Source organism: Phascolarctos cinereus, unplaced genomic scaffold, assembly GCF_003287225.1.
Source record: "Phascolarctos cinereus isolate Bilbo 61053 unplaced genomic scaffold, phaCin_HiC Scaffold_2;HRSCAF=192, whole genome shotgun sequence".
In the NCBI taxonomy this organism is placed as follows: domain Eukaryota; kingdom Metazoa; phylum Chordata; class Mammalia; order Diprotodontia; family Phascolarctidae; genus Phascolarctos; species Phascolarctos cinereus.
This window is the reverse complement of record NW_027555625.1, coordinates 322418419-322434809: the sequence shown is the minus strand read 5'-3', so window position 1 is coordinate 322434809 and position 16391 is coordinate 322418419. Positions and strand designations below refer to the sequence as shown.

At 42.4% G+C, this 16391-nt stretch overlaps 1 long non-coding RNA gene across 1 annotated transcript; it reads right to left on the bottom strand.

The window, feature by feature from the left end:
• Positions 1-599: 599 nt before the first annotated feature.
• On the bottom strand, positions 600-5567 carry LOC144455644 (uncharacterized). The gene is made up of 2 exons (XR_013484364.1): positions 4739-5567; positions 600-1081 (listed from the first exon to the last, which is right to left on the bottom strand). It is a non-coding gene; the product is annotated as an uncharacterized LOC144455644 (long non-coding RNA).
• Between the last annotated feature and the right edge of the window lie 10824 nt (positions 5568-16391).

Sequence of the window (16391 nt, the reverse complement as noted above, 5' to 3'; positions counted from 1 at the left end):
TCAAATCCGGCCTCAGACCAAACACTTGACACTCACTAGCTGTGTGACCCTGGGCAAGTCACTTAACCTGAATTGCCTAAAAATTAAAAAAAAAAATTAATTTAAAAAAAAGAGCCAAGGATCTAAAGTCAGAACATCTTTAAATCCACACTCTGCCATTTCTTTCCTATGTGACTGCAGGGAAGTCACTTCCCCTCTCTGGGTTTCACCTTCCTCATCTGTAAAATGAGGGGGCTCAACTAACTGATCACCAATCTATCTATAATTCCTTTGATTTAAAGATTCTTTAACATTAAAAAAAAAAAGCTCAATATGATAGCCATGAACTCCATGATCCTTTTTCAGTGACTTCTGGCCTACTTTCCCAACTCCCACTAGTACAGGCATGTTGGGTCCCCAGAGGGTGGCTGACTACTACAACTGCTTTCAGATTTTAGGGGTAACCCTGAGGGGCTGGGGTTTCTAGGAGTATTATTCCTGAGACCCCACTCAGTACTTTTCCTCACTATACTCCCTTAATCTCTTATTACTCTCTTATTCCCACCTTTGGAAATAAGTTTATTTGGCTTCTCAATTATCAACGAACTGGAAAAACACTATTAGCTTTCAGAAAGGGATTTATTAAGAAGGTTCAGCATGAACAAGTAGTCACAAAACAATGTCCAAACCAGGGTGCACTCTCCCCTTATACACATAAAGACTCTGGTGAAAGATTGAACAAACTAAAAGTAAAATGAGGCATATGAGTCTTGGAGAATATATGTGGCCAAGGGGTACCACCTGACTCCTAGCCCTAGAAGTCTTTCATGGACTCCTCAGATAGGTCTCTGCTGGACTTGATTGATCTGTGCCTTTCTAGAGTCCACAGGCAGCATTTTTCTCCATTGCAAGGAGTCACGATCCCTGAAAATGCTGGTGTCCTCAGGGAACTGTCTTTTGACTTCTGTCTTCATGTCTCCATCTCTATTGTTGGCCACTATCACTCCAGTGGACTCTGTGGTCCACTCTCCGGTGGACTTACAGTACCAGTGAGACCTCTGATGGCTTTCATGGGCAATCATCTCTCACAATATTCATCCACCTGAGATCCAGAAAGAAGAAACACAAAAGAAACTGAAGTGGCGTGTGCTCACAGACACCTGTGCAGCCACCACTGCCAGCTTCCAAACAGCAGCTCACCACCAGTGGGGGGAGGGGAGGGGGAGCAAAAAATAATTAATGTATAGATGGATGGATAGATAACTAAATAAATAAAAGAGTTGATGGATGGCCATCACTCCTCTTGTATGCACATTCAGTTCTAGCTTAGCAACTAATGAGTCACTAGTCTCACAGGTTCCTCAACTAAGGAGAAGTGTCTTTTTCACCATAGGGGGTCAGACCTTTAGTCACTCTTGGCCAAAAGCTAATAAGGTCACTAAGCCTCCGGGTGTTTGGACTGAAACCAGGCAGAGAATATCTATGTATTCTCTGTAAAATTCACTATGAAGAGTAAATCTAAGCATGTTCAAAGGGACCCTTATTGGCCAGTTCCCCCATTACGCTTTAAAAAACCTATATTTTTTCCAAATACTTTTCCTCACTCTGCTCTCTTATTCCCTTCCTACCTTTGCTATGAGTTTATTTGGCTTCAAATACTTTAGAAAACAGGAAGTTTTTAGGACAAACTCCTAGAGGCAGAGGAGAAATAAGATATAGATTTCTCTTTTCCTCCACGCTGGGCAAATTCTGTCCTTGGAATGGGAAAGTTCTAACACCCCAGATAATCTGTATGCCTCTTTATAGAGGAAGAAAAAGAGAGAGTTGAGTTTGTGCTGATATCCCTTAGAAAGCAAAATAGGCAATTCTCTTTCCAGGAGTGCCAGGGAAATGTAATGTAAATGTCTGCATGCTGAACTGTGAAAGGTCAGAAGACCATGGCATACAATCACCCCCACTGCCCTGACCTGACAGGTACCATGGTTCTGCCTTATAATGAAGTGAAATATGGCTCCCTATAACTTAACAGTTATCAGAGCAAGAAGGGCTTTTAGATGTCATCTAATGCAACCCCTCCTATAGAAAACACATACACATATACATACACACACACACACACACACACATACACACAAACTCGTACTGCCAGAAAAGGGAAAAGACCTCCAAATCTCCATCCCCAGAGGATGCCCTGCCCTTTTCCCCTGTTTTCTTCCTTGCACTGACTTTTGGCTGACAGATAAACCAGAGCCACTTGGGCCCTATTTGTGGCTAACTTCCATTCTCAAGGCCTTCCATTGAAAAACTACAGCGCACCTCTCTTGCCTATTGATCAGGAAGTATACAGGTCACTGTTTCTCCCTCTCCTTTGTACTGCCATTGTCTAATGTGTATGTATTTTCCTTTTCCATGAGATTGTATCTTGTTACTGAGATATCATCTTATTTCAACATTCAACCCACTGGTTTCAGTTCATCTCCCTGGAGCAAGGCTCCTGATGGATCAAAATGACAGGTTTGGATTAGATACCTGAATGAATGAATGGCAAAGTATTTGTTAGATGACCTCTTCGTTTCCTTCTAGGCCCAGATCTAATGATATTATATAGGGCAGTTTATCAGTCTCCCTCTTAACATGTGACACCCAGAACTGGACACCACACTTAAGCAATAAACAGTTTCAAGGATTTAGATCAATTCATAGATGATCAATTCAAAATGAGTTAATAAAGGAAGTTTGCAACATTTAGAACACAACCCTTACATGCCCAGGTCACACATAGAATCCACAAGGCTGACATCATATGACAGCTCTGGCCCTGGGAGACAACTTGTTGGGGCAACAAGATGGCACAGTGGATAGGGGTGCTGAACTAGGAGCCAGGAAGACCTGAGTTCCAAATGTGCCCCAGAAGCTTATTAGTTATATGACCCTGAGCAAAACACTTAACCTCTTTTGGCCTCAGTTTCTCTTCCTGTAAGATGGGGATAATAATAGTACCTACTTCATAGCATCATTATAAGGATCAAATGAGACAACTCATGTAAAGTATTTGGCAGAACTTAAAGGTAGCTATTATGATGATGATGATGACTACCTCTATTTATGAGTGACAGGAGAGACAGCACTAATTAGAAATGGAAAAGGCAGTTTGCCCAGCTCATCCTAGCTCTTTGGATGCCTCTCCCTGACCCTGGCCTGTTCACCTATTTCTAATGACTGCTTCTGTAGTCTCAAGCCAAGGAAGGAAAGGAAGCATTCCTTTAAAGATCAGGCTTAGCTGGGGTTTAGGAATAGGTGCCTTGGGTCCAAAAGAAACATTTAAATGGGAAAATTATTCATTTAATTCTTTAATACTTAAAAAATTAAAATTGTTTTGAAAAAAAGCCATTCAATCAAGCATGTTTTGTAATCATAAAATTCCCAACAGGGCAAATTTCAATGCATTTTCTCTCTGCTTCATAAACCTGCTGCCAGTAAATTTGTTTCAAAGATAGGGTGCATTAATACCGCTTCACAATATTAAACTATAGAATCCATTCCCTACAAAATGCCAGTTTCATTTTCCTCTGCTCTTGCTCAGCACCTTGAAACCCCCAATTACATATCAGGACACCAAAAAATGAATTCTGCCTGTCTTCCATCATTAGCACCCTTCCAGAAGCCTCCCAGAGTATTCACTTTGCCCATTACAGCATCAGTCATTACTGACACCAAGGTTCTGGACAATGGTCTCAAAGAGGACTATTTTTGTAAGGTTCTACAATGAAAAAGGTCACATTTTGGTGAAGACAATTTGTCCAGTCCTACACTGAGTGACCCTCTGCTCTGAGGAAGCATTTCTGAGGAAGCCCTCCTGAGGCTCTGACGCCTAAAAGAGTGAACTATCACACAGTATTTCTAGGCTACCATACCCAAGAGGCAGACTTCTGTCCACAGACCAACTGGCATAACACATGGACATATGGAGAGATATCTGAATAAGTTAGAGACTGCTCATGTTTTGATTAGTTTGGGAAATATTTCTAGCAAAAAGGGTTGATGTCCTTCCAAGTCTAAGGTTTAGAATCCAGAAAACAGTCCCAGTGTATGATGAGTATTTTGTCTAATTTGGACTGAGGAGATAGAGTCATAGATTGTGAAAGTTGGAAGGAACCTCAAAGATCATCTAATCTAGCTTCTGAGAGAGACAGAAAGAGAAAGGGAGTAGGGGGGAGAGGGAAAGAAAAGGTGGAAGAGGTAAAAGAGAGGAGGGGGAGGCTAAAGCAAAGTCAGATGGCTGCCCAATCTCAAAGACTCTCATATAGGCCGGGGGTCTTAAAGACCACTTTATTCGATCCCCTTTATCTTCCAGAGGACAAAATTGAGGCCTAGAGAGGTGAAGTCACTTGCCCATAGATATTAAGAAGCAGAGACAAGATTCAAAATATGATTTGCTGACTCCAAATCCACATCTCTCTCCACTTTATACCATGCTGCCTTTTCCATGACTGACTAATGAACTAAACAAATCTGAGTACTGAGGCTGAGGCCACATACACCTGAACAGTACCTCTCCCCTCCCATGACCATCCTCCCCAGCCTGGTCAGGTGACCCCAATTCTGGTCAGTCATTCTGAGGAAGGTGGCCCAGTACAACTTCGTTTATCAGTGGTACTTGGCAGAACTGCTGTCATCTGGGTCATCACAAATACAGATTCCTTTGAAGGAGATTCCCTGTGATGACTATGGCCCCAAAATGGTGGCTAGAGTTACTTACCATAGGGGTGATCCTCTTCCTGAGCAAGCCTCAAATGAGAAGCAAAACTCCAGTTCTATGGAATACCACCTTAACAGAAGGGCCACCTTAATAGAATACCATCTTAACAGAAATACTGGCTGCTTGAATGGTGACTTAGCAGGAATCCTGGTCTTGTTGGAAACCATCTAAATGAAAACACCAGCTCTAAACGGTACCACCACTGGCACTACTGTAGTGTCAACCCTATGGAGTATCATCATAACAGGAATCCTAATTGTGTGGAATGCCATCTTAACAGATATACCAGATTTGTTGGATACCATCATAGCAGGAATCCCAGTTGTATGGGATATTGTCTTTAGAGAAATACCGACTCTGTGGAATAGCATCTTAGCGGGAATCTCTGCTCAAGCAAATCCCATCATGCTTGAAATGTCAAATCAATGGAGTAACATCCCAACAGAAGCTCTGGCTCTGTGGAACAGCGTCTCAACCGAAATCCCAGCTATATCGAATAGCATCCTAAAAGGAAGTATGATTCTATGGAATAGCATCTTAACAGGGATCCTAGCTATGTGGAACAACATCATAATAGGAATAGCAAGTCTATACATGACTTTGCAATGAGAATGTCCTGTCCGTAGAACACATCCTCATTGGAATTCAGGTTTGTGGATGGCTACCATTTCTACCTTAATGGGAACTCCAACTCTGAGGAAGACCATATGAATTGAGATTCTGCTTTAAGGAATGAGGGTGCCCATATTATTCCACAGTTTCAAGTCAGCCTGAAGCCCAGAAAGTGTCAACAAGTCTAAGTAACTTTCAGCCATTAAAGCAGCCTTTAAGCCAATACATTTCTTTTGTGCTCTTGTCTCCCTTGTCCTCCAAGCGTCTCTTCCACCGGTGTTCCTATTCTCCTCCACATCCCAGCAACTCTTGGGATAGGAATCCTACCCTTAGAGCCTCCGCAGCTAAGCATGGGAAGAGAAAGGTACACTTAAGACAGACTTCCTGTGCTACCCAACCTCCAAGTCTCTGTGTCTTTGAGGCTCAGTTTCCCCATCTGTAAAATGAAGGAGTTTGGCTGAGATTAACTCTAAAGTCCTTTAAATGGTCTACTAATGCCAATGACTTCAGGGAGGCCCAAAATATCAAGCACAGAAGTAGTTCTATTATAGACAGGCCCCTTCACAACTAAAGAGGGATACAGAAAACAGAAGGGTTCACTATGGGGATAGCCTGACATGGTTCTAAGATCAATGGACAGAGCAGGTATTATTGGAGCCAAAGAGTATGCCCTTTTTTCATAGTTACTCTGAAACTGTTGGCAGTCAGATTTCTGTCTGTTGGTCAGACCAAGGGCATGGTCACATAGATATCAATGCTAGAGTCAGGATTTGACCCCAGGTGTCCTGATAATGAGCCCAGAACTAATGATACATTGGTGGGGGAGGGGTCTTCCTAGCACCCTCAGATTGTACCATATCAGCAGCTGACAGTTACAATGCCTAATTCATCAGGACAGCCCTGCTGGACACATTAGCGGTGGCTAAAGGTCTTAATAAGGCCAAGGCTATGAACCTCTTATGTGAGCCAGGGAGCTTCAGTCTATTTCACGGCCACACCTATCAACTGATCGCTCCTTTGTCCAGCCATGTTGTGTCACTGCACACCTTTTTATAACAGAGGGCACTGGGTGAAAGACTGTGGATGATTCATTCAAACTCATCCCCACCACTGGAGACACAACTCAACATGAATGTCCTATTGATGTGTCAAAAGCATCCTCTTCACATACTAAGACCAGGCCTGTCTGACTTTGCTCTTCAAAGCAATTCAGACTTAGATTATCTGGGACTTCTATTCTGCTTTAGTGATTCTACCAATCTATTTTCTTTTCAAGACCCAGAGATTCATTTTATATGACGGCTGTTGACTGGAAATCTGTCCCTGCTGATGTTGATGATAAAACAATAAGTTTAAAAAAATTATAAGACTGTCTCATTCCTAGAGCACTAATGAAATAAATCAGAGACAGTGATTGGGGTCACACAGTGGGGTCTGCAATTGTTTTTCTTCCTTCTTGGAAAAATTACTAGTCAAAGGAATGTTAACAAGGCCCCTCTGGCTTTTTTGATTAGATAGTCTGTATTTTAATTCCCAATCACACCTATTTGAAAGGGTGGGGGGAGGAGGGAAGCTTGTGTCTATTGAGATACACTACTCTGATAGAGATGATCCTCAGTTGTCAGAAGCAATGCCAGCAGATAACCTCTGGCAGGGCCTACCAAAACTGAAAGGTTTCTAGTACGAGCCCAAAAATAGGCTGTATGCTTGTTGTATGTGAGCAGGTGCTGGTCAATTTAGAAAGGTTCATCACAAAGTTGGTCCTATGGCAATGAGTTTGAGTGACCACAACAACACTCCAAGACTGTCTTCTAAGCAGTAGAAGAATTACAATCTGCATCAGCAAAGGGAATACTCACATCAATAAAGTCACAGTTATTTGAAGTCTTGAAAAATAGCATGCGTTATTGATGATATTCATTACTACTTCTTCTGAGAGTTTTACTTCAGCTCTAATAATTCACTTACAATTGGCTAGACTTCTTCTATCTTTTGCCTTAGCAGAAAGAGCACTGGACTTGGAGTCAGGAGAAATCTGGATTCAAATCCTCCTTCCAACGCTTCACAATTCTCCGACCATACCCAAATCATAGAACTTCCATGAGCTTTCATTTCTTCATGTATAAAATAAGGTTGTCGTAAGGCTCAAGTGAGATAACATAGGTAAAGTATTTCACAAACTTTAAAAAGACATATATCAGTTTCTAATGCTATGACAAAAATAATTATTACTGTTATTATCCATTTAAGAAAGATAGGTTTTCCTCCTTAGCTCTCCCTCCTAAATTAGTCTCCCGCCTAAATTAGTTGGATTTTCCTCTCTCTGTCCACTTCCCAACCTGTATACTACTGATAAAAAAAATTTTTATTTCTATTATGAAACATCCCAAAACTACAATGATTCCCCCTGGCATACAGAGCTGTGGAACATAACTGCTAGAAGAGAGCTAGTACCACTCTCTCATTTTACAATGAAGAAAATGATGTGAACCACTAAGGTTAGAAGGCCCTCCAACAACTAGCCTCACTCAGGCCGTCTTTTGGTAAGTCCCCTCCTGGCCCCCACATTCTAGACAGACCAGTATCTTCATTACCCCTCCTCTTTTTGGCTTGTTGATTGTGATGTAATAGAAAAAGCACTGGATGAAAGGGCTTGAGTTTAACCCTCAGTCTTCTGTTTCTAGCCTAAAGGGACAAGGGTGAGTCATTTCAGCTTCTTAAGCCTGTTTCCTCCTCTAGCAAATGAGGACATAAGACAAGATGAGAGCTAAAGTCCATTCCAACTGTAAATCTTACGGTCAATTCCTATCTCTGTGCTTTCCCTCAGCTAAAATTCCTCACCAGCAATCCATGTCCATCACTTCCTTCCAGAGTTAACCCCAACTTCACTTCAAAGAAGCCTCCTTTTACTAACCTCATTCTACATTCATCTCCTTTGTATTCTATTTCATAGCCATAATGGGCATTTTGTACCTTATCATCCTTGAACTTATATAGCCCTTGTCTCAGAAGTTTCCTTCTCATACTAATGGCTCACAAACACTTTGAGGGGCGTGGGGCACACTGCTTTCTTGGCTTGTCTGTCGTGGCAGTGGGAGGAGATTTGATCAGGACACTCCTGACCAATTGATTTACTCTCAGCCCAATTAATAAAATCACAGAAGGTAAGAGGAAGATCACAGAGACACGATGTTACTGTATTAAACAGAAATGCAAGGACTTGGCTATACTCTGTTATCCTGTTATAAGGCATAAAGAAGTTCTCCTTGATGGAATTAGAGAGCACCATTAGAGAGTTATTAGTTGGCAAAGGATAAGCCATATCACTGCTGGCCTTTAAAAGGCAGGGCATTCTCTATAGAGACATATTGTCAAGACATCTTTGAGGAGTGTAACCTATGAGAGCAGAAAAAAAAAGCTAGTTATAGAGAAAGAATCCAGCTCCGAGAGGGGATTATTCTGTCTTTTTCTTTGTGTCTCTGTGAGATTTTCTCTCTCCTCTCCCCTCCACTGGCTATTTGGTGAATTATTTGGTTAGTAGGAAACTCCAAAATGAGAAAGTAGCAGGTCAGTCAAGAGTCAGTGCAGGAAACAGTGTGGCACTGTTAACTGAGGGAAGAGCCATAGGAGTCAGGAAGCAAGCTGAAATGGAAGCAGGCCCAGCAAGACCATCTGAACTCCCTGAACATCAGAATCACTCTGCCTGCCCTGGAGGGAGCAGCACAAAGACACCATGAGAAGAGAAGGGACACCAGGGCCTTTCAGTGCCAGAGACATAAGTTGCCTTGGCTATATGTATTTCCAACTTATGTGCCTCTCAACCAGTATGCTTTATGTATGTCCCCAGACTTCTCATTGATACCATAGAAGAATGAACCCCAGATTTAGGTGGAGGAATATTTGTTATTATTGCTCTTAATGATGCCATCCCAGTAAATGTCTTTGCTTTGAGCTAATTATATCTTGTGGTTGACTATGAAAGGCAAGCACTCTGGTAGGGGCTCATGAACCAGGACCAAAATGCCTCTAAGCTGCCCTGGTACCTACTTCATCTTCTACCTTCACTACAACCCAGAAAATGAAGGCCCTGACCATTTTTACCTTCAGAACTTGGGACTGGAAGCCTTCTCCACAAGACCACTTGTAGAGTCAGACTTCCATCACCACAAAGAGCCCAGGGACAGGGGAGCCAAAGTCCCAGTCCCTCTATGGAGTTATGATGCAGTGGGATGGTGTAATGAAGAGGCCTCATACTACTTGACACTAGAGGCCTCCATCATCACATGACCTTCCCAATCCCAGCATCATTCTCTCTCAAGGACTGTAACAGAAATGCACAGAAGAGGGAATTGGCTATCCCAGGCATGTATTTCCTTAGATGAGCAGCTTCCTTCTCCATATAATATTCTCAAATTGGCCTTTAGCCTTCCTATCCCTTTCTCTAATCACCTGATATTTCCTCTGTCCTTGGTTAGTGAAATTCCAGCTCCTACTCCTCTAATTCCTGTGGGAAGTCATGGTCTACTAGACTGAAAGTCCCTTTCCCCCTGCTATCTTTTCTCCACCACTCTTATTCTTAACCAGCTCAGCCCCAACCCTCCTTATTCCCTATTCTCCACTATCTTTCCCTTCCACAGTGCCTTCTGGGACCCCAACTCTGTTGCTAACAAACTCCCAATCATCTTGGACCTCTTCCACTAATATTTTTTCCCATCTTCTTGTGCTCAGAGAAAGCTAACTTTCTCCAAATATCACCTTAGTTCTGGTTTACTTTTCTAGCACTAGCTGCTTACTTTTTCATGATCCGGGAAACAATAGGCCATAAAGACTCAAACTTCTGGCCTCTCATTACCAATTTCAGCTAATTCTGCTATTGTTTCTCAACAACTACTCTTCTTTTTATGGTCACTCCATCCATTGACACCACCCCATCCAAATCCTTATTGCTGCCATTTACTGAACCCCAAGTCATTCTTTCTTTTTTCTTTTTCAAAAAAGAAATCTTTTTTTTTTTTATTATAGAGTTAACTCATCAGCACACATAAAATTTCAGTATATAAAGAACAAAAAAGAGGATTGTATGTAAAATGGTGAATTTTCTCTCTCCTTTCTCAAGGAGTTCAATATCTGGCTCATTTACTCCTCTCCACTGAAACCCCTATACTCATACCTCAGTATTGTATTTGATGGCCCCTCATACATGTGTCCTCTCAGTTGATCAACCTTTAAGAGTTTGGACCCACAGAGTATTTATAATCTAGGGTTACAGTCTACCCCTAGGGAGCCAACTTGTAACCTTTGAGTGCTAAACTGGGGGGCAGGGTAGTCCTGAGGGGGTCCTATATATCTATCCCCACTCATAATTTTGGGAATGGGTCCAACTGAGAATATCAGAATCTGGCTCTTGACAAAGTTTATCAACCCTTCAGTGCTTATAATTTCTACCCCCAGTCTACCTCAGTCACACAAAAGGGTGGCTCTGTGTTATTCCTCATCATCATCTCAAACTGTCCCATTCCCACGATCTGGGACTGTAAGATTCCCTTGATCATAATCTCTGGTCCTTCCATCATTCCTGCCTTAAACCCATTCACTGGCATCACTACAACTTCCATCCTTCCCCTCTTCCTTCAATCCATCATTCTTGGTCTGGCCTCACTTTCCTCCACAAGCCTCGCCCTGTAGTGAATCAGTTCAGGTGTGCTCTACTCTAAAATCCTTTGCCCCCAAATCCTTCTTCCATTCTCCTTCTTCCAATCTTCAATCTTAGGTCAATTTCATCACCTGTGATCTTCTGTTATTGAGCTCTAAATATTGCAGGAGTGTGTCTCTGTCCATTATACCTTTATGTTTTCTGATCTAAATGGGGCCCTCACTGCTTCAAGCAATCCTTTTATTCTTCTCTCCTTATCATATCTCTATATCACTCTTCTAAACTTTCTCCTCTCACCTCAAGCTCTGAATGCCATCCCCACCCCTTCTTTTTTCAGCAGACGGCTTTGTGTAACTAAGCAAACTAAAACCATCTGTTGTGAGCTCCCTTGCTTCCCTGATCCACACCTCTAAACCTTTCTATGTCATCACCAGTCCTTCTGTCCTTTGCTCCCACCTCTGAGTATTTGGCATCACTACAACTTCCATCCTTCCCCTCTTCTTTCAATCTATCATTCTTGCTCTGGCCTCACTTTCCTTCACAATCTTCATCCTGTAATGAATCAACCTAGTCCTTCTCTTTGGCAAAATTAACCCCATTTAACAATCTATTCTTGATAGGGGGAATGTACCCACAAAATACTTTTAAGTTTAATCTGAATTATCAATATTTTCTCCATTACTTTCTTAAGTCTAGTTAATCTCTAGATAACGAAATAATAAAGCAAACCCATATTGGTAGCATTTGCCAATTTCTGAGGTATAAATGCTCACACTAAAAATTTAACAATTGGCTCTTGAGGTTCTAGCTGGCCCCTGCCTTTATCCTACCTTCTGGTATCTTCTCTGAGAACTAACCCCACTAATCTCTTCTCCTTCTCTCTCTTTTTTTTGGGGGGGTAGGCAATGGGGTTAAATGACTTGCCCAGGATCACACAGCTAGTAAGTGTTATGTGTCTGAGGCCAGATTTGAACTCAGGTCCTCCTGACTCCAGGGCTACTGCTCTATCTACTGCACCACCTAGCTGCCCCTTCTCCCCCTCTTTCATATTCAATCTCTCCCCAGTCTATTGGTTCTTTCTTTGCTGCCCACCAACAAGCTTAAATCTCTCTTATCAGGAAAAAACTTTTACCTGACCCTGCTAGTCCCTTCAAGCTATTATCCAGTATCTCTCCTCCCCTTTGGCTGTGAAATTCCTAGAGCTTTCTACACTTACTGCCTCCACTTCCTTACCACCCACTCTCTCCACAAACTCTTGCTCCAAATGCTAAGACTCCAGTGTTCTCAAAGGTTACCAATGATTTCCGGTCCCACTGGTCCAGAACCTCAGCTGTTCCTGGAAATCTTGAGTTCCCAACATTTGTACAAGCATTTTCACATACTTGAAATCTCTTCATCTCCTGCCTCTCTGCTCTGATTGATTGTCCTTCAAAACTCAGCTCCGGTGCCACTTCCTCTCTTAAATCTCCCCGATCTCCTAGCTATTAGTATTCTTCCCCACTCAATTCACCCTGTATTTACCATGTGAAGGGTGCCTGGAACACAGTAAGCCTTTAACAAATGCTTTTCCATTCACTTTTTTTCCCCCATATCAACTGTGCTCTTCTTACTCTTACTCCCAGGAAAAAATAATTTCTTTGAGGGTGAAAACTTTTCATTTTTTTTTACTTTGTATCCCCAGCAACTAACATAATGTCAGTGCCTTGAACATAAGAGGAGCTCATTAGATTGAATTCAATTCCGACCCTAAGACCAATGTTCTTTCCACCACCTTGTGCTGCTTGCCCAGGTCCAAAAAATGCCAAAAGGAGAGGTCCTTGCTATCAGACCAAGCAGAACCATTTTGTCAGCACCATCTACCTCAATTCACATTCCTCAAGGCAGGTAGGGCATGACCCATCCAGAAAAGGGTACTCTGGGTCTTCCCTATTCCTTCCTGGAAGAGTAAGGAAGAAGGAAATGGAAAACCCAATGGCCAAGACATTTGTAGCTCAGTGTTTTTAAATCTTTGGGGAGCATTTTAAGGTGGCAGCTCTTACTACAGAGTCAAACCCCCAACCACCCAAAGAAATGCCTAGCTCCTATTTTCTAAAATATGAAGAGACTAATAACCTGTTTAAAAAAAAAAACAAAAACCTGGGCCCATAACTAATCCTGGACCAATCACAAGCTTCCTACTAATCCAAGGCTAGATAATATCCTACCATACTAGTGGATAGATATTCTCTTTACTTCCTGAGCAAACAAAACTGCTTCCTGGGCCTTATAGTTGTAGTATCAGGAATAGAATGAAGTGGAGGGCAGTATGGTATAGTCCAAAGAACAATAGACTAGGAGCCAAGAGACCCAGGTTCAAATCGTAGTTCTTCCCTAATCTTGTAGGTCTGGTAAGTCTTGGAAGCTAGGCTTCCACTTCCATATCTGTAAAATGAGAGTATTGGCCTAGGTGACCTTAAAGGATACTCCCAGTGGTGTCAGTCAAAACTGTCCTTAAGGTCAAATGAATCTTTGGGTTTCCCTTAGAAGCTATGGACTATACTGCTGGGTAGTGATTCAGGGAGCCACCTGGAAGGACGAAGGAAGAGGTTCCATCATCTAGTATTAAAAAGATCTGAAACAGTAGGAAGTTTGGCCATGAATGGGGAAGTCCTGGTTGCAAGTCCAGGCTCTGTTACTTACTAGCTACATGACATTGGGGCCTTGGTTTCCTCTAAATCAATTGGATTAAATGATCTCCAAAGTCTCTAGGAGTTTTAAAACCCCATGGTCCACCACAAATTCAATCAACCCACGTATGACTTCCTTTCCTTTCCTATATAACTCCTTCCAAGTGCCCTTGGTGTTAACTCTAATATGATTTCACCTGGGTGAAGGGGAAAGGAAAGCTCAGAGAATTTATAGCATGCTTTATCCCAGGTCCTCAAAATCCTGAAGACTACCCTGATTGCAGTTTACTTTGCCTAGAGTTCATCAAACATAATAAAAGTGTTCTGACTTCAGGATGTACCTTTTCTCTGAAAGCCCTCCTTGGTTTCCTTCACTCTCAATCACCACCCCTCCACCACCAATCTTCTCCTCCATACCCATTAAATGAACCTCTATGGGGCCTCACAATACAAGGACAATGGACCAGGAGGACAGGTCCCATCTGTTTCCTGGGGCATTATGTTCAGGAAGCAGATGCCTACGTTACCTGACAAAGGAGAGTCACAAGATTACAAGTCTTCCAAATGCAATTAGTGTAAGTTTAGAAACTTGTAGCATTTATAAGCAGCACATTTACTTATTTTTAGGCAATTGGGGTTAAGTGACTTGCCCAGGGTCACACAGCTAGTAAGTGTCAAATGTTTGTTCTGAGGCCGGATCTGAACTCAGGTCCTCCTGACTTTAGGGCCGGTGCTCTATCCACTGCACCACCTAGCTGTCCCTATAAGCAGCACATTTAAGGAGCAATCCAGAAGCTGAAAAGACAAAGCCATGCTGAATAACTGGCAGATGTAGATTTTCTTAGAAAGAGATCAGCTGAGACTAAGTTGGTGCTAACATCCCCTGACGGCATAGATGCCATGGGGAAGAGAGGGGTGCTGGAGGAAGAGGACTTAGTCACAACCCTGACCAGAGTTACTGAGAAAGTTTCCCTTTTTCAGATAATTTTTTTTTCTTTAGGGAAAGTTAAGAATCAGCAATTCACTGCTCTGAACATCACCCTGCCATCTAGCTGGGGCTGTGCCACCAGTGGCCACTACAGAGCGGTTCAGAGCCATGGACAGGCATGAGCATCTGGTTACCAGGTGGGAAGCCAGGTGGTAGGATGAAATTTCACCTAATCCCAAGGAAAGGGCTCAGGTTAGGATCTCTTACCTAGAATCCCAAGGACAGCAGAAGGACATGTTACAGAGTACAGAGACAAAGTTAATAACTTCTTAAAGGGGGGTAACTCCAGTTAACACCCACAGATCCTGGCTCAGGAAGTCTGAGATCACAACCAGGAAGAGCCAAGATACTAGTGTACAGAGTTTGGCCACTGGGGAAGATGGGGCAGGCCAGCTCTACCCAACACCTTTCAGACTTGATTCCAACGTGATTTGCATGGACTCATGCAAGTGACTAGAAACATGAATAGGATTTGAAAGAAAGCTGCTCACTACTGCCCCAGTGGCCCCTTTAATTCTGTTTCTTGGATGATCAGCAGACACCAAGAGTAGCAGTCAGGGATATGATGGGAGTTAAAATGAAATACTTTACTATAAATCAGAAAGAAGCTGAAAACTCCTTACCCTTACTGGGATAGAACACACACACACACACACACACACACACACACACACACACACACACACAGCAGCAGCAGCAGCAGCAGCAGCAACAGAAGCAAATCATCAGAAACCAGAAGTCCAAAGAGAGATGAGAAAGACAGACATAGAGAGAGAGACAGAGAGACACACAGAGAGAGCATTTCAACAAAGATGCTAACAGACTGTAGAAGAGGTAAGCACAGTCGCACAGTTAAGGTACCAACTCACAGCCAGGTGACATTAGCAGCTCTACAGGAAAGCAAACAGCAGCACTGACAATACCCTAGGAACATACTGCACAAGTCTAACAATGAAAACAACTGGCTGCCTAATAAACAATATAGGGCATCTTGAACTAAGGCTCAAGAGAATCTTTGTTCTCTTACTCAAAACCCAATAGTCTATGCATGTCTATGTTTTCATTCTTCTATACCACAACTATGGGTGAAACCAACAGACTCAGGACTCCAGGTTGATGCCTGTGATAAACATTTCATTTATGTGTGTCCTTTGGTCTTCATATCAGAAAGGAAAATTTTCCATGACCACTCTTGGAAAGTCCAGGCATAGAGGTTGATTTTAAGACCCAACCCACATGCCACTTAACATCAGTTCTCATTAATCCTGAGTTCTTTCCTCCAATTAGCCTGCTCTTCCTGAGGAACTAAAGAATCAACAGAGTAAAACTTCTCTGGATCTCCACTTGAGGCAGGAGGTTCTTGGCTCCTTTGATGCTCCTTCACTGAGGTGAAGATTGTCAAGGTATCCCGACACTGACTGAAGAGCTCCCAAGCTCATTGCCTGCAATACTCTAGCAGTACTTGGAATAAGCTGGAGTTGGTCCTGATCATTGTGGAAACTCCAGAGAAAATCACCAGCCCCCCCAAAGTCTAACACCTTACTGACACCCACAACTTCTCTAGGGATCTTTAAGTTCATATTGATACAGTGCAAATATGGGTAATCATCCCACAGTGATGAACTGTATGTATCATTGTCAATGCTTCATGGTAGCCTAAGTGAAGTAAGCAGAACCAGAAGAACAATTTACAATGTAAAGTAAAAGAAAACAGCATTGAAATGCACTCTTATA